Here is a 19988-nt window from a genome sequence, read left to right as displayed (position 1 = left end):
CTAAGTGCACTGATCGTTAATATGTTTATCCATGCAGGCATGTCTGTGAGCATGCAGGGCTGCGGAGACGCGTAGGCGCATACTACAGGCATGGTCGCTCAGGGGAACAAAGATGCAGGCGCGGTTTCTGCCAGAGCACTCGCGTTACGCTAAGGCGGCGCGCCTACGAGGAAATGCAACGCGAAAACGTAGAGCGAGCATTCTGCGCCGACCGCAGCCGCCATAGAGCGCGAATTGTGTCGCAAGCGGGGGGGGGGGGGGGGGGGGGAACAAACTTCCACTCGTAATTCACTTTGCCCGCGCCCTGGGCTCAGAGTTTCGCTGGTCGGCGGCTTTGCTGCCGCGCGCGCCCCCGTCTGGCTGGCAACGTCGTGCCTCTCCATCCACCCTCTCACTACAGCCACCCCAAGGGAGGAGGGAGAGGGGAAGGAGAAAAAAAAAGAGCGAATAATCCGTCTCTTTCTAAAAACGCCTCCCCCGCTGACTCTTGATGGTTGCGTTGTCGACCCCGTCTCGTTCTGGGTGCGTCGTACACCGGCGCCTTCGCCGTGACGTCTGCTGTCGCCTCACGCACGCGCATGCGCACTATGTGTTTTTCTTTTTGCGTTCTAATTTAGCCCGTTTTAAAAAGCCCATCAACTTTCGGTCGGCCACATCTCGTCCGCTCCGCGCACTCTGTTTCTCCGCGTGGTGCGCTGAATAGCCCGGGCTTTGTGTCGTGCGCTGTGCTCGTCATATCAACTTTCCTAATTTGTTTCCCGCACGAACCAGGTCCTTTGTCTCTCTTAAAACCGTGCAGCAAGGTTAGGGAAGAGTAGGGTCTGATTCGAAGACGCTTTTGGGGTTGTACAAGAACACATATGTAATCGGTGACAAAGCGCGTCGGATAACCTAGCTACCACGGGCTGATGTATTGTATAGCGAGCGGGCGCTGGTCGATCGCAAACCTAAGAGCGTTTATTGAGGCCTTTTACTCCTGGACACAGCCTCCAGTTCACTCAGTGGTGCACTGTTTTAGTGAGACGAAAGCGTACATCTTCTTTTGCCTCGAGGCAGCCTTTCGCTTTTACTTTTCCTGACCAAGAAAATTGCGAGGAAGACTGTTCCTCGGAGACGTTCGTAATGAAAGGCGACTGGTAAGAAGAGCCCGCCTTTCGCGCTCCCATCGTCGCAGTTTTGAGAAAAAAAATAAACACAGAACTTTCGAAGCAGACAAAACCAGATTTCTCGGCCAACAGCACGCGGTTTTTTTGATTGAACAATCACTGCAGCAAATCTTTGGGAGAAACATAATGCTTGCTGGAAGCGGCTTTTAATTCGCTCTTCAGTGTATTCTGTATTAGTGTCTTTCTGAAAAATGGTACTTTCTTCTTGTGTTCTATTTTTTTTTTTAGTTTGGTCTGACTTCCTTTCTCCCTTCGACAGTGTGCGCTGTTGCCTGAGGTAAGACGGTTACTGGGATTGTTAATAACGTCTCAGACGTTTTAATGCACGCTGAAATATTTTTTTTTTGCACCAGGAAAAAAAAAAGGCTATTGACTTTTGCGCCCTCGCAATAAGGCTGCTTGTTCACTGAAGTTAGCGAGGTTATAACCAGGAACTGCAGCCAGGTGAATTAATACTAGTCTGTTGTTATTAAATCACTAAATTTATTTTGTGTCGTCGTCGCAACGTCACGCAGCACTGGTTTTATCTGAACAATAAATCAGTAAATATAGAAAGCAGTTCATAGTTCGACGGAAGCCCATCTGGCGAGGGAAATTTATTCTCGATTAGGGAAATCAAGCACTCATCAATATCACTGAAGACCTCCCTCGAATTTTTCTTGGTTCAACTTGGCTAGTGCTTGTTTCATCCCAACTTGAATGTCGTTCGCGCAATGACGGATGAACAGTTTTGCTTTCGAGCACGTGATAGAGAATCCATTTGATGGCTGAGGCGGCCGCATTTACGTGGGGTACTGAAATGTGAAATTGCTCGCTTGCTCACGCATGCAGCGCTGGGTTTCTCACTGGTCGTGTTCATACCGTGGCGCAAAACAGAAATACAGGCTTTTCTGCGCGCTTCCCACCTCGAAATCCACTTTCCCGCGCACGAACGCATGTCCTTGCCACAGTGCACATTACAACCCACGCACCTCAGAGGTCACGCATACGAAGAGGTAAACTGCACACCGATTCACTGCAGCTGCCGCAATCACGCATAAAACATGAAGAAGGAAAGAAAGAAATTAGGGAATTGAGGAAAGAATGAAATGAGGGAAAAGGAAGAACAAAAGGAAGGAAAGAAATGAGGAAAAAGAAGGGAAAAGAATAACGGAAAGAATTAAAGAAGGAATGAAGAGAGAAGGAAACAAGAAAAGAAAGAAAGAAAGAAAGAAGGAAGGAAAGAAAGAGAGGGAACGAGAGGAAAGAGCAAGAAAGAAAACAGACTCTGCGACGAGGTGCCATGGTCCATCATTTCGGCTATGCTTCCAGGCAAAATTCTGCGAGTGTTCCCCGAATTCTGTCCGCATTATCTTCCATCTAGTGTGCTTGTTCACTTCCAGCCGTCCATTGGCGGGTTCTGTTACGCGCGCTTCCGCAGAGCTGTACGCGGACTGGATTGCGCGGGCGCTTCGTCTTCACCGTCGCTGGCAGACTCCGCCCCGTGCCTTGGCCCGATGATGGATCGCGATTATGTCCGAGCGAACCCCGTTCCAAGTGCACGCGTGGCTGCATTCTTCTTTACCCGGCAGCTTTTCTTTGTCCATGCGTTCTCCTTGCACTTCATCGTAAGCTGTGGCCGAGAAACAGGATCCCTCGACACTTCGCTCAACGTAATGGACGGAACGGACTTGCCCGAGCACAGTTTAGCCGGGGTTCTAACCTTTAACCTGCTTCTTCTACTTGCTAGGCTTTACTTCTAGTCAGAGAATTTGTGTCTGTAGTTTACCGATATGTTTTCGCTTCTTTGTTGGGTTTAGTTCGTGTTAAGAAATAAAAAAAAGGGTGTCGCCTTAAGTTTTCAGTTCATGCAGCAGGGCGCCTCAGCCCGTAACATCAAGCAGAGTAGTCGTCTGAAAAAACCACGTAATGAGGTGGGAGTTGTAGTTGGTCTTACATAGGTTTTAAATTCTAATATTGCAGATAAAGTACATATATTTGGCAGTTTCCTCGAACCATGGGCAATTCTAGAAGTTTGATCGCACTAAAGCTTGTAGGCATAAGCTATTATTGAACGTGCCACAATTTCTGTTTTTCCCATCCAGTGAGCCCCCGCCGCGGTGGCTCAGTGGTTAGGGCGCTCGACTACTGATCCGGAGTTCCCGGGTTCGAACCCCGACCGCGGCGGCTGCGTTTTTGTGGAGGAAAAACGCTAAGGCGCCCGTTGTGCTGTGCGATGTCAGTGCACGTTAAAGATACCCAGGTGGTCGAAATTATTCCGGAGCCCTCCACTACGGCACCTCTTTCTTCCTTTCTTCTTTCACTCCCCTCCTTTATCCCTTCCCTTACGGCGCGGTTCAGGTGTCCAACGATATATGAGACAGATACTGCGCCATTTTCTTTCCACCAAAAACCAATTATTTATTTATTCATCCAGTGAAGTTTAGGCGCCTTCAGAGTTCGCAAATGAAGCGAAACAATAAAGGAGCCGCCGCGGCTCAACGGTCATGGGACTCAGCTGCTGACCCTAAGACGCGGGTTCGATCCCAGCCGCGGCGGTCACATTTCTATGGAGGCGAAATGCTAGAGGCCCCGTGTACTCTGCGATGGCAGTGCACGTTCAAGAAACCCAGGTGGTCGAAATTATTAAGAGTCCCCCACTTCGGCGTCTCTCATAGCCTGAGGCGCTTTAAGACGTTAAACATAATAAAAAAAGGCAATTTACACTATCCTGTAAACTTGCTGGTTTATTTTCCTTGTCATAAGAGAGTTGCAGTCTGACAGAAATCATGTGGAAACTGTGCAGGAACAACCGTATTTTCTAACGTAGTTTTATGCCCTAAAAATCTTATACATAAAATATCGTATTGCATGTTTTTTCTCTTTAAATGCAGCATTGCAAGTACATAAAATCTGGGCAATATGCGCTGACAACCTAAGCTAAATATCGACCTACTGTCAACTTTATTTGACTTTGTCGCCACACGAGCGAATTCGTTCGAGAGAGATAGTGCTTGTCCAAATTCGGTAAATATCTTTTATGACACCGTTTTTTGGTTAAAAGACAAAGCGAGAACTCAGCAAGCTTTTATTTTTTATTTTTGCTTCGCTTACGCACTTTTTTTGCTTGTCGTGGTTTTTCTTATTGTTTCAAGGGAAGCTGCTGGCATCATCACGAAGCCGCTGAGGTGTTCTACGATTTACACAAATTGCGGTTTTTGAAGCCTTGGTTTATGGTTTAGTTTATGGGGGTTCAACGTCCCAAAGCGACTCAGGCTATGCGGGACGCCGTAGTGAAGGGCTACGGAAATTTCGACCACCTGGGGTTCTTTAACGCGCACTGACATCGAACAGTACGCAAGCCTCTAGAATTTCGCCTCCATAGAAATTCGACCGCCACGGCCGGAAGCGAACCCGCGTCTTTCGGGTCAGCAGACTAGCGCCATAACCACTCAGCCACCACAGCGGCAAAAAAAAAAAATCGTCGTCGAACCTCTTTCAGAAGAACGTCCACCAGATTTGGGATGTTTCAAGACAATTTTCGGTGAACTCTCGATGCATTTCCCACAAACGCATGGGCAAATTTTCACGCCTATCTAAGTCGGGCACAAGCCACGAGAACTCGGTACGTTGTCATTTGTCCTAAGATATATGACCCCGTGAGCCATTTTGCCGCAAATACGTCGGGGGGTCATTTGTGCCCCCAGTGAATCGTTTTCACTGACAGGAAAGCCTTGGATGCAAAGGGGGAAACGACCCTGCATCTCGCAGTCTTTTCCAGGGAAGAAAACTTAATACGTCAGTGATTTTATATATTACTTTCCAAGTCTTTGAAGACCTATGGGCATTGAATGAGGTTGAAAATAAAAGTAAAAATAAAACAGCCAATATAATAATTGTGCTGGACCAAGAATGATTGTGCTGGACCAAGAAGATCATTAAGACACCAGGAACAAAAACAAAATATGAGGAACGTTGCTGCTAACAGCTGAAACAAATCGCTTTATATTCAATACAAGTTTAGGGCCATGAATGGACGAAAAAAATGGTTTAAAAACACGTTTTGGTACAAAACAGAAGCTATACCTGTCGGAGAATGCTATCCGCTGCTGCGAAATACTCAGATAGTCATAGCTGTCACTAACATGTCTTCAGTCTCGGAAGAGGCGAGTAGTCTGTTTCTTTACTGCGACAAACACAGTGCCCAAGACAGCTCTGTTTTCTCGCCACCTGCCTTGTATCCTGCCACTATTCACATCTGTGAAGGGGAAATATCAAGGTTAACGAAATGTCTTGAATTTAAATTTAGGCAGAGCAGCGAGCGGTTGAGAGGAAAATGATAGGGGTAGTGATAAGCAATAGTGCGAGAACATTGTGCATTGTGGAAGAAAACACGATTTAATGATATCTTAGCGAAATAAAGTAGATGAAATGGACACGGATGGTGCACGTGATTCAGACAACTAATAACGGATAGTGTATGCCTTAGGGGTAACGGAGTGAATACTGAGAGAAGGGAAGGTGTAGCAGGTGGGCGACAGGGAGTTAGGTGGAGAGATAAGGCTAGGAAAATATGCGGGATAGGGGTGGCTGCAACTGGGGCAGGACACGGCTGAGGGCCTGTTGGAAAGATCTTTGTCATGATGTGTACGCAGTTGGGCTGGTGATCATGACGATTAAGATGCCTATGTAATACCATGAGTAATCAGTTCGGAGTCAGCCACTGCGGTGACCACTCCAATGCAAGTCGCCAAATTATTACAGACAGTTCGCATAAAAATTATCGTTGGGCTGTTAAAAAATTGAATGGATATGAAGTGAACAAAATGGAATCAAGGCAAGAAGAAAACCAGCCGGAAAAGGGGTGAATTGAGAAGTAGGTGTGCTGAGTGCAATTTATTTTGTGGCTTAACCTAAAACCGGACTTCGTTTTTCGATGCTGTAGCGTGTATGAAATGAGCGTTAAAACGCCTGATGGGGGGGTGGCGGCAATCTGTTGATTGACTTCTCTAATCCTCTTGTGTAGCCTTAATTCTTCCTTACGAAACTGCAACCACTAACTGCTCTCGAGAGGCTGGAAACAGTGCCTCCACTCTTACGCAATCGCAACTTATTAAATCGATCTATAATCCCCTACCACAATGTCGGTGCCTCTCTTCCCAGCCCTGTCAGCTACTGTTCTTTCTGAAATCAGCCAGAGCTACCGCGACAGACATGCCGGAAGCCTCACCTCTCCGCGCCGCGTAGCTCTGGCACTTAGCACGTTAATCAAATTTGACAGGCGCCGAAGTACACCATCCCGAGGGAGGAAAGCGAAGAACAGAAGGAGCGAAAGAAGGCTAGAGCGCACCGAAAGACGTGTCCATGAAAGCCTGTACTCCAGCAGGATTCATTTGTGAACCTAAAGAGAAGTCAGAGGAAACGCAAGTTCCCGGCAATAAAAGAACTATAGAGAGAGAGAGAGAGAGAGAGAGAGAGAGAGAGAGAGGAGAGAGAGAGAGAGAGAGAGAGACCTGTCCCCGCTATAGTTTTTCGAGTAATCAACAAGACGAATGGTTGGAGAGTCCCGGTGGAGTCGCCTACGATCGAACTTCTTCCTCGTCGGGCGACTCGTGCCCGCTGCTGCCGTTGCCGAAGGAACTCGCACGGGCGCTGAGTTATGAACGAGTGCCGAGACGCGCCGTCGGCATGCTTAACGAGCTTTCTCCGCACGCGGAGAGGAACCCGGTCTCGTTCTTCAGGTGTAACAGAACGGTGGCTCCAAGCGATCGGCGGTTTCCCCAAGAGACGAGCTGCTTCCGCGCTTTGCTAATAACGCATTCCGCCTGGAACCCGACCTGGCTGGTCTGCTCTCCTGGTCTGCTGCTTTTGTCCTTTGTCTAGTAAAGCTAAATTGTGAATGGTTACGCAGGCGCGCCGACTTCAGGAAACTACAGCGAGAGAGAGAGAAAAACTTTATTTGGTCCATTAAGGGTTTAGCGTTCGGTCTTCGTCTGCGTCGCTGCAGAATCTTGACCTTCAAAGCAGTGTTGGGCCCCTGGTCCAGGGCTCCACTGAGTCGCGCTGCTTCGCTTGCGTGCTGCACGATTGCCCTTTGGGCAGCGAGCTCGCAGCTGGTGAGCCGGCTCTCCCACTGTTCCGCACTCGGGGTTTTGTGTTTGTGGAACGTGTAGTTTCGCTTACACTCCCAGGTTATATGGTAAAGCGTGGGGGTTGCCCCGCACCACGGCCATGTGTTCCTATCCTGCTTAGCTACCTATATTCCATTGTTTTCGCTTTATTGCGCTAGTGCCTCAGAATGCATTTGAAGCGAGCTTTATAGATATAGCTGCAACTTCACGGCATTCACCAAGTGCGCATAATTTGAATGTGGCTATAATCAGCATTAAAAGGGAGCTGTGGTTCACAATTTAAGAATCATCGACGATTCGAGGAGGTGAGAAAAAGAAAAGGGAACAGCGCAAAATTAGGAATTCTAGAAAAAAAGCGACGCCGACATGAAATTAGTTCCCTATTCTGTCATCAGCAGTTACCATTCTCCCCAACGACGCACTTTTAACACTTTCGCTCTTTCTGTCCTTATCTTAGCGCCGCATAGCAGGTCGATGGAGGCGTTTATCTGAGCCACCGGTCCAGCTTTCTTAAGACTACAGATTTCTTTTTCAGCCGATCTCCGCCACCAGAGTTGAAAAATGCAAAAGTAGGTTGGAAATAAGTCATGAATAAGTTTACTTATTCTTTTCTGCAAGCCGCTGTGCACACAAGTGAGGTAAAATGCACAATGCGACCCTAAGAAGCAAAATTGTGACGGCTTCGTTAACTTCGCACGCGGAAAACGATGGCATCATCGTTACCGAGCCACTCACGCATGATTGAAGGGAAGAATCCGCAGATGTTAAACACTGTTTAAGAAGGCTTTGCTAAGAGGCCAGATGGTTATTTCCAAGAAATTCTTCTTCCACAGCGACAGCCGTTGTTGGCGAGAGAATCCAGCGGACACGTGTATATTCGCGTGACTACACGCGAACGGGGAGAGGTGTAAGCATGGCCCGCATGGAGCGTTTTTCGGGGCGATTGGTCGGCGTCGACGGCAGCGGAGCGTTTTTTTGCCGCCGGAGAGAGGACGTTTTTTTCCAAATCGCCGGGTTCTGGCGGAAAAGAAAAAAACGCTGACGCCGCGCCGACGCCGGGAGAGAGCAGCGGCAGAGGGCCAATGAGAGCCGGAGCGGGCGTCACGTGATTATGGACGGAGCCGAGCCGGCGACGCGCTCGCATGGCGGATGCGCGCTCGCGAGCATTCTGCGCGCGAGAGACAGCGGCTTCACTTCGCTTCTGCGAATCGGTCTGATTTCAGTATGGATGGAGGCGCGCGCATCGCACAACTCTGCGGCAAAAAAAACGCCGCTCGGCTGTTGACCATGTGGGAGCGAATTTGTCGACGCTGGCGCGGGCGTCGGTGCGCCACGCGATTTTGAGGGTAAAAAACGCTCCATGCGAGCCAAGCTATAAAGAGCAAAAAGAAAGGGCACACTCATTAGCTGTGCTAGTGAGACTTACTGTGTGGGCACACTAGCTGTGCTGTAAAAGAAAAGATGAAGGGGACAGTGAAAGAAGGAAAAGAGAAAGAGGCTCCGTACTGGATAAATTTGGACAGCGTGGGGTTCTTTAATCTTCTCTGACATAGCACAACACTCCGGTACTCTTTGTACTTTGCCTTCTTTGCGCCTGCGTCCACGATGGTAGCGAGCTGTGATCGCACATGCATGCGTATTTCAAATTTAGCTTCCTGTAAGTCACCGTATTATCACTGGGCTGTGGCAGCCGCATTCTTGCTGGCAAATTTCACGGGTGTAGCTTACTGCACATGCGCGGCATAGCACGATATGCACGTGCGCTCTATCAAGTTGAAAACAGTGAAAACGTCTATAAGTATTAATAAGCTTTATTTGGCTGATAAATGAAGCGCTGAGGCGGTCGGCAGCTTGTCGAACCAGGCCAGTTAACTGATCCGCTGGTGAGGAGGACTTCGACCAGGCACTCCAGGAGACCGGGAGAGGGTAAATCTAATGGGATGACGAATGGCGACGTGACCAGAAGAGAAGACAGTGTTCCAGGTTAGCATAAGGGGGGGGGGGGGGGGGTATATCGGGCACAAGACAGATCTAGACAGAAGTCGTAATGGTTGAGACACACCATAGTGGGGAGGGTATTCGTTTGCACTCTCCTAAGGACGTAGGATATGCTGGCTGAGATTGATGGATACGACGCCGGGAAACGTGTCAGATCATCCCGAAGCTGCCTGTAGTACTGCGCTTCAAGTCGCTCTTGTATACATTCGCCTCGTCACTCGTCGGAGGCCTGATACCGGGGATTGCCTGATTCCGGGTGTGGAAACCCCGGGCGTGGAAACCACGGGTGTGGAAACCACCTGATGAACCAGTTCATTGCCAGCGATCCCTGAATGACCAGGCATCCACCGCAGAGTGACTATGACGGGGCACATCGTTAAAAGGGCAGCGTCGAGATTATCTCGGAGGCCGGGGGGGGATAGTGCGATTTTCAGTGGAACGACGGGCTGACCGAGAGTATGTATAGATGGTATAGTTCTGTGTCTGCGTAAGGGTTATGTAAATGTCTGTGTGGTGGGGACGATGGGAGTGATCTCGAGAGAGGTGACCTGCTGAGGCCTGCAAAAAGGCCCACTCGTCTCGGTTATGGCATAGACCACGCGTGAAGAGTAGACGACGTACAGTCTTCGCCAAAAGTAATCAGGCTAGACGGCTCGCTTCTCAGTCGTATATTGAAGCTATTAATCCAGCCATCAAGCTCTAAACTCCTCTCTGGTAAGGAGAACCCCTGTCCTCGTTTTCCGAGAACTTTTTGATCTTTAGAGAAGCCGTAAGGGCTCTACTTTTCGAATGAGAAGCAAACCATGCAGCCTGTTTACCTTTTGGCAAAGGCTATACGCTCCACTGCCTGAGCCGACCTAATAAATTTATCGAAACACCTCAGTTATCGTAAGCCTATTATGTGTGTTGCGCGGTAACTTAAATGTTGAATGGTGCTGAAGAATGAGTTCTGACAGTGTGACTGTTTAGTCTGTGAGCAGTAGAGCGCGCAGCGCCTCTGCTATCGCGTGCTGTACGTTTGCAGGATACGGCAAGAAACCGAGAAATTTTTTGCTCTCGTATTCACCAGCTAAGATCTTGGTGCGGAGCTTAATTTGTATATAGAGTGTGAAAAAGGAAACAAGTTCCATTGACTAGCCTTTGTTCTTGTTAGCACTGGTTGATCAGTGAGCAGTGATCGCTTTTATTCCTCGAGAGCCACTCATTCTTACTCTGCATGGCTAAAATTCCTTTATGGTTGTTTCTTATCGTTGTGCAGTGAATCCTTGTTTTTGCAAAAAAAAAAGAAAAAGTTCTTTCAAATCTTAATTTACCTTGCAGATACACACATTCCATAGGCCTGGCTGTGTTGTTTTAACAAACTCAATAAAACAAAAATCTACCCTGAGTAGATGGGTAGGACGGAAAAGGAAGCGTGTAATCGTCATCTTGTGAAGTTCAAACACGCGTGACAATGACAGACAAAGGTGAGGAGAAAAGTCGCTTTTTGTCGAGCAGTGTTACAAGCCCTTTTTGTTGTGAGGACTAACCGTTATTCACTTCTTCCAGGAATGGAACTAGGTATTTGTTGTCTCTTGATACATCTCATCTACTGCGGATATGTACCAAGTAAAAAGGACTGCATTGTGACAATTCTGGCTGCGGGATAGAAGCTACGCTAGACTTTCTTTTCTGCTGCCGATCTGGAAGATTGCTGTCGGACCCTTTCAGTGGCCCGGTCATTAAAGTGCGATGCAATCGTATAGTTGGCGGTTACACTAGCTTTGCGCATTGTCTTAATAACTCTTTACAAAGTTAGAGGAAAAATCTTTTTGGTCGTTCGTTTTTTGCCTTGAAAGAGGCCTACTGGCCTAGTAGTCATGAAATTGAGCTCAGAAGAGCAGTGTGCAGCGTTAATAGTTGACCACAAACTATTTTGTACTCGCAGTTTCGGTCTCGATCGGCGCCAGCGCTGAAGTTCACCTTGACGTCGTGGTCGACAGGCCAACCTGGACTACCACAATTCTGATGTCGTCTCCGTCATTGGCAAGCACTGGTTGTTCCTGGCAACGACCACTGGGTTTCGTGACGTCCCAATAATTGGGGCAAGTACACCTTGACGCCACTCGACGTGGGTGGAAATGCCGAGCGGCTGCTCGGACAGCATTAAAAATCATATTAACAAATGATATTGTTTGTTTGCGTTATAAATTTTGTGTCTACCCCTTTAAGCGATGAAGTGAGATGAGATGGGGACGGCAATAGAATGGGATGCTTACCTCGGATTTATCCATAATGCTTTCGTCTTAGCTGTGGCATTGTTACACTTACATCACAGCAGCTGAGTAGCTCTAAACCTAGGAAGGAAAGACTGCTGCTGGATAAGCAAGATCCGTTAAATACATTCAAATATTGCTTTCTGTATGTGCTATAAGCCAGAAATTAAACACAAACAATACAATTGAAACACGGACAACAAACTGAGAAGATCTTAGCCAAAGGAAGATCATTACTAGCACAAGTTAATTTCCCTTCGAATGCGCGAACCTTGTTTGTATTTCCTCTCCAGAAGCTGACATGTTTGTGTTAGTGTGTTGGCATTTCGTTTGATGCTGATAATACAAGGGCATAATTGCCAGCTATAGGGTTCCAGGTAGATATCTCTTCGCTATATATTTTGTCCCTGGGTCTTCTATCTCGTGGTAGGTCGCTACGCTAGGTACTATCTACGTGGTGTCTCTTTCTTGAGCGCATGTGGTGTCTCTTTCTAGTTAGTGTCCTTGTTGCGCCGCCGCTCATTTCATCATGCACAAACTCGCCCCTCAAGCTGTTATTTTGTAATATCTACGCGCAACCGAATACAAAAGCACGGAAGGTGCACGACGTGGTAAACGCTCGCGTTTTGTCTTGCATACTTCATTCGCCCTCTGGGTTCGCATTCATTCGAGGATTTAGCGCTGAAAACTACGGGAAACGTTAAGCAATGCTGTCGCATTTGATAAACTCGAAAAGTCGAGGCTTGAAAATAGCTAAGGTGCTGCTGAATGCACTCTATACTGGTGCAAAAGAGACCTATCTTTGAAGGTTGCTTTTGGCACAGATATTCATGACCGAGCACAGGAAACGCAACCAGAACTTACACCACAGGGACAATGATGCGATTCAGTGTTTTTCTTTATGTACGACTCGACGTTGCCGTCATGGAGTGATCACTTTGTTGCGCCTTCCAAAGTGAGCAGAAAAAACAAAAACGAAATTTGTCTCAATCCATCCAAACTTTAAAAAGTTTACACGCAGGCCGATGAGACAGTACTGCAAATTTTCATGAGTTGCTGCTCTCATAAAACACTCTGCCAGAAACACCGGCCAAGAACGCGGAACTACGCACTATCGAAGCAAGCTTTCTTATCCATCTAAGCACTTGAACATTATTAGCCAACATCGGCTGAAAAGAACGCTAGCCATATGATACAAACGTCGTCGATGGTTTATCGGGACCGAATTTTTGCGACGTCGAAGTTTACGGCACACCCACCAGCATAGATGCGAAGTGGGGGCAAAAAATCGATTAATAAACACACCAGAAAGAATCCCCTTCCCCCTCTCTACTTTTCCTAGTGGTCGTCTAGAGTTCCGGAGCCGAAACTCGACATTTAGATCCGCGAAACAGTCGGGCCGCTCTCTTCGTTTCGACCACACCACGACCGACTAGCCTCTATACCTTTCGTCTCGCTGTGCACCGGCAAACGACGAGCCGGTTTACGCCGAAATTCCTCTCGGCTCAGAAGAGGCGTCGACGCTCCAAGGATAGCGCTTCCTCCTCGAAGAACTGCTCACTCCGTCGAGGAGCCTTCGCTGTTTCTTCTCCCGCTGCGGAGGCAGAGGAGAAAGCGGGGCTCTGTTTGCGCTGAGCCGATGCTGTTTGTCTCCGGAGACATCTCCTTTCGCGCCTTGTTTCGCTTCTTCTTCGCGCGTACGTCGCCGGATCCCTTCGTCACCTTCGTTTTTCTTCCCTTCTCCCGAACGACACTCGTCGGCTCGGTTCGTTACCTCCACTACGAGGCCTCCGAGAAGAAGTCACCGGGCAGAAAATACCGCCCTGAGTGGTGCTCCGGCGACGGCGTCCATTTTTTACCTTGTTTATTCGTTTCTGTCCGTGCATTTTCCCAGCCCCCAGCTGTTTTTGTCTCTGAAATACCTTCTTCGCCTCTCGGCCCAGTATACACCTACTTTCACGCCGCCTTACCCGAAAACCTGAGCCATTATTCTTGTTACACGCTGAGTGCTGTTGATATTTCATCATTACCATCCTCCTCCTCCTCCTCCTGTTACTACTCCTGCTGTTATTTTTTAGCGCGAAGTGTTTCTCAAGATCCCTTAGTTCACATTGAGTGCAACATAGAAAGGTTGTCGACCCAAGAAGTGGACGCTTTTCCGTGCTCCCTGCGCTCGGCGCTTCACAGATCACGTGCGTGAATTCTGTTATGGGCCGCAAACCGCTAGCGCTCAAGAAGTACTTAGCGAACCTCACAACACAGCTCGGTTACTACACCGGTCACATTCTTAGCGGTCTAAGAACTTTCTGAGAGCACTGTGCCTTGAGCGCCGCCGCGAGAGATATAGGTGGGATGTCACTGCATTAAAATACGAAACATTAGATTTTCCACTGAATGTTGCAAGTGAGGCATGTAAACGGCAGGAAGGAAAACATGGTACCGGATCTCATGGAAACAGTATATATGCTCTGTCAACAAAGGTTTAGTCGCTGTATTAGATAAACACTCGCTGTCACAAAAAAAATCTTAATTCCATAAAAATCAGCGGTGTCAGAAGTGCTTGCCAATAATACTGACAGCGTGAAGTGCCTGTCAAAAAGCAAACAAAAATAACAAAAAAACTCGCCCCTTTCAAAACGGAACCTCGTCGTCGCTTCTATTTCCAGAGACACAGGGGCAACAAAAGCGAAAGGCAGACTTTCCGTCGGCGTGCTGCAAATAATGACCAACACAAAGCGATGTCAGAGATCCGATGGAGTGTTCTTCGCTTTGTACACCGTGTTTGTCAGCAGAGAGCGCAGCCGAAGGACTGCTTTTTTAATCACGACAGTGCGCTGTGGTGACGCAGAGAATTACGTAAGCTGTAGTTTGGTTTATTTCAGTCAACACATCGATCCTCGGGCCGGAAAAGAGGAAGTACACACGGCGCCTTCATCGATGGGTGATGAGCTGAAAGCATAAGTTTACGCCAAACATTACTTTGGAACAAAGTGTTCACACCATCGTTACAGCAACGCTTAGTACAGTAGCGTGTTTACACATCATCAGCTAGGAAGGAAGGAGGACATTAGTTCAAGAGGATGAAAGGAAAAGGAGCCGTGTTCTCGAGCACAGTGCGTGTATCAGCGAGGAAAACGACCGAGCCCATGCAGACGGAGCAGATTGTGGTTGCAAGATGGCTCTCCATTAAGGCTGCGGCGCCGACGTCTTAACGGTTGCTTGCGCAAGCGTCGGACACTTTTCCACCTAGGGAATGTTGCTAGCACCCTGAGGTACTTTGGTAAAACTTGCTTTAACAAGGAGCCTCCGTAGCTCTCCTCACAGACTTCCCTTAACTGTTTTTCTTTCTTTTCTAGTAACAAAACTACCGCGCACAGTAGCGCCATAGCGACGAGAGCGGCAGTGCTCATCGATGCACCAACTGCGCGGTTGTCTCGTCACCGATTCAGTTATTATGCTCACATGCAGAAACCGGTTGCAAAGTATTACGCTGAGGAGCGCCTCAGCTCACGCCAATGATCTACACCATTTAACTCTTCTCGAGTATATATTAAAGAAGAAAAAAGCCGTCAACGAGAGGAAATAAGCCCGATAAAGTAGACACTTCGACGCTGCACGTCATCTTTCCTTAATGTCTCTCCGTCGAAAGCTGGGAGTTATACGGGCGTTTGGAGGGGGAGCAGATTCGCGAAAACATCTCGTTCAAGGAGTTGGGCTCCAAGGAGGGAAGAACCGATTAGAATTCAATTGGTCCTGTCGTAAAGCGCGCCGCCGGCTGCCGGTGATTGTTCCAGCGAGGCGCATAATGAGAGTGGATATGGGAGAATAATCTCCTCCTCCTCATCCGCTCTCTTCTTCGCCACCTGAGGAGCAAGGAGCGGCTGACGAGAGAGAGAGAGAGAGAGAGGGAGGTTTACTTAGAGACGTGCTCTCCCTCTAAGCGCCGCAGCCAAGGCGAGGCCCCACCGTCGTTGTTATGCGGGCATTCTTCTCCACGGCAGCGGCAGCGACGACCAGGGCATGCGCGTTCTAATCTATTAGAAATCGCATCGATTTCTGTCCCAACCTGCGCCTCGCGCCCGCGGTCCCCAACCCGCGTGAAGGGTCGGCGCGCGCGCCAGGACTCTATGGAAATGTTGTACTTCCGAGCTCCCCGTATGACACACGCGATCTCAATCGATACGGTACCTGCCTCCCTACGCTTCAGACCTGCACTGCAGCCGCTGGACGGGTTGAGTAGACGCGAGAAAGAAATAAAGAAAGAATTGAAAGAAGAGATAAATAAGAGAAAAGGAAAGAGAGAAAGACAACGACTGAGGCAAGAATAAAACGAGACCAAGACGAAGGAGGTGAAAGAGAACTCCAGAGGCCGCTTCGCAGTCGCACCCAGAGGGTTTGCAAGTTGCTCCCTGCTTTTGCCAGCCTTTTTATTTTCCGCCTACCGAATTTTCCCTTTTCCTTTCTCCAATACCGCTTCGCATCGCCAGCCAACTTGAAATCCGCGCCCAATCCTCTTACCCCATTCTCAGCCAGTGCGCACCGAAGAATTCGGTCGTTCCACACACACACACGAACAGACACACATACGCACGCGCGGTGGCTGCCGCGTGCGGCGAGCCAGCGTCTTTCGCTTTCAATAAGGGGCGGTCTGGCGGCAGCTGCCGCTGCCGCTGTTGTCACTCAGCGCGGCACAGAACTTCTCGAAAACGGGCGTATCCTTTCTTTTCGGGCGGTGTAGGTCTTGCGGCGTCGAATGCGTTTGCAAGGGGGGCACTTTGCGCTTCGTCAAAGAAAGCTTCGGGAAAGCGCGAGACTAAATCGAGGCAGAATGCACGGAGGGGATTGCGCTTTTTACTGTTTGTTTGTTTTTGCTCGAGCAATTTACTTGTGTTTATATGTTAGCCTAAGCGTGGCCATAAGAATGAGAAGCGAGGATTAGAATAAGGAAAGGAGAACAAAATAATAAAGAACGTTTTTCGTCAATAAACTCCAACGACGCAGTCATGATTTATACTCTTTTTATTTCTCCAAGAGTAAGCGTTTTTTGGACTTCTTAAGCAAGAAACTCGAAAATCATCAATGTCCCTCGCAAAGATATATTTTATATGTGTTTCTGTCTACACGGCGCAGCCGTCCAAGTGGGCGGGAAAACGTGACGTACTGAGACTCATAAAAATGCATTAACTGAGTGCAACCCTCGAATACTATTAAGAAGAGTCGCAGCGGGGAATTACAAACAAAATACGACCCTAAAACTTTATGAAGGATAACTCCGTCCTCCGCTGGCTTCCAGGAAAGCGAGTCACACAAGGCCGCGCTCGGGTTAGAAATCATGAAAGCGCCGCCATGTATTATTTTGGGCCACCGCGGTGCCCTTTTAAAACGCTTGTAGCGGAATGGCAGAGTTCAGGGCGCAGCACATTTAGCTGGGCGGCTTTTTGTTTAACTCGTGCGCGATGAAAAGAGGAGGTCGTTTATAATCGAGCGTCCCCGAGACTTGTGCCCAGGGGACGACGCCAGGAGAGATGCATTGCACGCTCAGATGGGTGGAAAGGGGGAGAGGAAGGCAGAGGGGGAAAGCGAAGGGGGGAGATGCGTGATTGTGCCGCCTTGTTTTCACGTCTGCCGCGATGCTCGCGCGCCTGTAGCGCGCGCCACGGTGGCGCCGGAGCAAACAATGGACGTCGCGAAGAAGCGTGACGGCACAAAAAAATACGAATTAAAGAAAATATCAACCCTTGCCTCGTCTTCCCTAACGAAACCCTCTGTCTCTCGTACTCTACCCGCTGTCTGGGGCATATATACGCACCTATTTTTTTGAAAGAAGCTGCACTACTTACCCAAAGCGGTGGCGTCAAGCTTTATAAACTAGGGCGAGCGGCGCGTTCTCGACTCAAGGACCGTCGTCGCCGTTGAGCTGGCAGCGCCACCGTGCAGGCGCGAGATAAGAGTCCTCGCGTCCCGCTACGCCCTCTCTATCGGACGCCGGCAGCGGCCACGCGCCATGGCGCTTATAAAAACTCTCATCTCGCCAATTCGGCCCAGCGGTAGCGAATAGCGAGTGTTTTAAAACGAGGAAAAAATAAGCGCTCGCCTCTCGGGCAGATAGCAAAGCATGTTAGCTGTGCATTCTTTTAGCTTTTCTTTTTAGAAAGTAATTTAGGGATTATTTCGTATTTGGTGGGAACTCGAGTAAGAACTTCCTTCCAAATATGCTCGGAAGGTTGCGCTGAATCCCCCTACGAAACTGCACGAACCGGTTTGAGATCAGCCGGATGCAAAAATCCATTCCTGATTTACTACTTTCATCTCTTCGACATCAAGTAGGCGTCGGTGTTGGCTAGCTGCTAGGCCCATCTAACAGAGACAGCGTGAAATCAGTTGTGGCGCAATAGCGTAGTTTATCAACATGGCTTCCTTATTAAACGAACAACGCTTGCCACTGTAGTTCTGCGGCTACTCCCGACTACTGCGCGGGACGAGGGCACATACTAGGGACACGGCCTCCTAACCTGCATGCACATTTAGAATAGGCACAGGGAAATAGTGGGACGCTAGTGCGCATGCGCAGGAAAACATCCGGGTTGGGGCGTCATCGTCCTGCGCCTGCGTACTGGTGCCCTACTATTTCCCTATGCCTCTAGCCGATAGGGTCCCCCTATTCTCTCTAATAGAGGCGAAAGACAAAAACGCGATGTGAGCTGAGATTGTACCGCAGTGCCCGTGCATCACAATGTGTGACTAAAGAGGCTAAACTATCCTTTTATCACTTTAAAATCTCCGAGCATTCCTTTTAATCAAGCGACGAACAATGCTAAAAGCGTGCGCTTCATCGCACTGCAGTTAAGCGGCGAGGCAAAGTGGCGGAGTGCTTGAAGGTTGCTTCACTTCCGCCACCGGTTATCCCGGTATTGCACTGCCTCCGGGATCGGCCTGGGGCATTATAGCGCGCGTCTTTTCTATCCTATCTTTCTATCCTATCTTTAAACTCCCCTACCTGCTGCACGTGGTAGCGATTGTGGCTCAGTTTGAGATAGTGGGCAGGCTTGTGCACTTTCCTTTTCATTTTTCCTGGCAACAACAGAAGAAGAAGAAGAAGAAGAAGAAGAAGAAGAAGAAGAAGAAGAAGAAGAAGAAGAAGAAGAAGAAGAAGAAGAAGAAGAAGAAGAAGAAGAAGAAGAAGAAGAAGAAGAAGAAGAAGAAGAAGAAGAAGAAGAAGAAGAAGAAAGTAAAACGACGAAAGAACGTGCCCTCGCCCATCTCTCTATTCGTACTCTCCGCTAAGAGGGAAAGAGAAAAAGGCGCACTTGCGCTGTGTTGCTGCGCCCGTGCCACCTCGTGCGTCTCCCGGCAACAAACTGCTTTGCCGGCATTTTCGGAGCAAACAGAAGCCGCCCCAGTCAGTCCGTGCCGGCGTGGGTGACAAACAGGCCTGGGCCCAATTTGATTCCGGCAGTTCTTTGCCGCGACACGGGATGAAGAGCCGCCGCTGCCAAGGCATCCGGGGTGTGCCGCCTTTAGCTTCGGATGATCCCATTCATCTCTCGCGGGAACAGCGGGAGAGCTCTGTCCTTCTGTCGGAGGAGGAGCTTCGACTCGAAACGGAAATAGAGCGGCGGAGAAAGGATCGACGGAAGGAGAGACCACGTCGGATGTGATTAATACCGCTTTCTACGGCAAGGATTCTTCACAGACACAAGGAAACGGCGCCATCCGGGGAACAAAGCGCTGCTATAGATTAAAGGGAAATGTGCATTGGGGCACCAGCGACAGTACTTTCCAAACTGCGTGGCGCTACTTTGACCATCGAAGTCTGCTCAGATTCTTGCAACACCGCTTGAAATGATGATAACTAGTTGACAAAGGAGTACTACTTTATACATGCTAAGTCAGCACGAAAGAGGAGCAAGGTAGAGAGAGACGGAAGCAAGCAGCTTGAGAGACAAAGTCAAGTGAGGCCTTCTTGGGCGTAACTTGGACTTCACTAATACTGGTGAAAGTCACTCAGAGGACATATTGCCCAGGTGTTTAGAACCTTTATTAATACAGCCGTGGTGACCGGTTAATGGTATGTCCTGGTCGTAAATGACTGAGCTTAATGCTGTCTATTTTGTTTCTAGGGGCCGAGACCATTATTCTAATGCTGATCTTTGTGCGTTTCCTCATTATTCACTTCGGTCGCACTGCAGGAAAAGACATTAGTGATTAGTTACTTCCTGTGACCCGCGACAGTGGCTTAAGGGCTTTGGAACTCGTCTGTTGCGCTCAAGTTCGCGGGGTCGAATCCCCGCCGCAGCGGGCTCGTCTCTTATGAAGGTGAAATGCAAAAACATAATGCTCGTCGTAAGTAATGTTCGTCGTAAGGAGTCCTGCACTCGTGCTATGTGAGATACCGCATGTCATCCCCCCCCCCCACACACACACGCATATATATATATATATATATATATATATATATA

The 19988-nt window shown here is 48.7% G+C and overlaps 1 protein-coding gene and 1 non-coding gene across 4 annotated transcripts in view; one reads left to right on the top strand and one right to left on the bottom strand.

Annotated features, from left to right (window-relative positions):
- The window catches only part of LOC144128854 (uncharacterized), a 139862-nt gene that overhangs the window by 50742 nt on the left and 69132 nt on the right, over nucleotides 1–19988 (bottom strand). Inside the window, exon 1 of one of the 3 annotated variants that reach the window (XM_077662621.1) lies at nucleotides 17370–17445. The exons of the other annotated variants lie outside the window; for them this stretch is intronic. The gene's annotated coding sequence lies outside the window, so the exon portion shown is untranslated. Of the gene's footprint in view, nucleotides 1–17369; nucleotides 17446–19988 lie in introns of those variants that run through there. 3 annotated transcript variants of the gene reach the window in all.
- Nucleotides 3260–3332, top strand: TRNAS-ACU (transfer RNA serine (anticodon ACU)). Its single transcript has one exon. It is a non-coding gene; the product is annotated as a tRNA-Ser (tRNA).

The sequence above is a fragment of the Amblyomma americanum genome, chromosome 4, assembly GCF_052857255.1.
Source record: "Amblyomma americanum isolate KBUSLIRL-KWMA chromosome 4, ASM5285725v1, whole genome shotgun sequence".
Taxonomy (NCBI): Eukaryota; Metazoa; Arthropoda; class Arachnida; order Ixodida; family Ixodidae; genus Amblyomma; species Amblyomma americanum.
The sequence above is the reverse complement of the archived record's forward strand: the minus strand, read 5'-3'. Positions and strand labels throughout refer to the sequence as shown.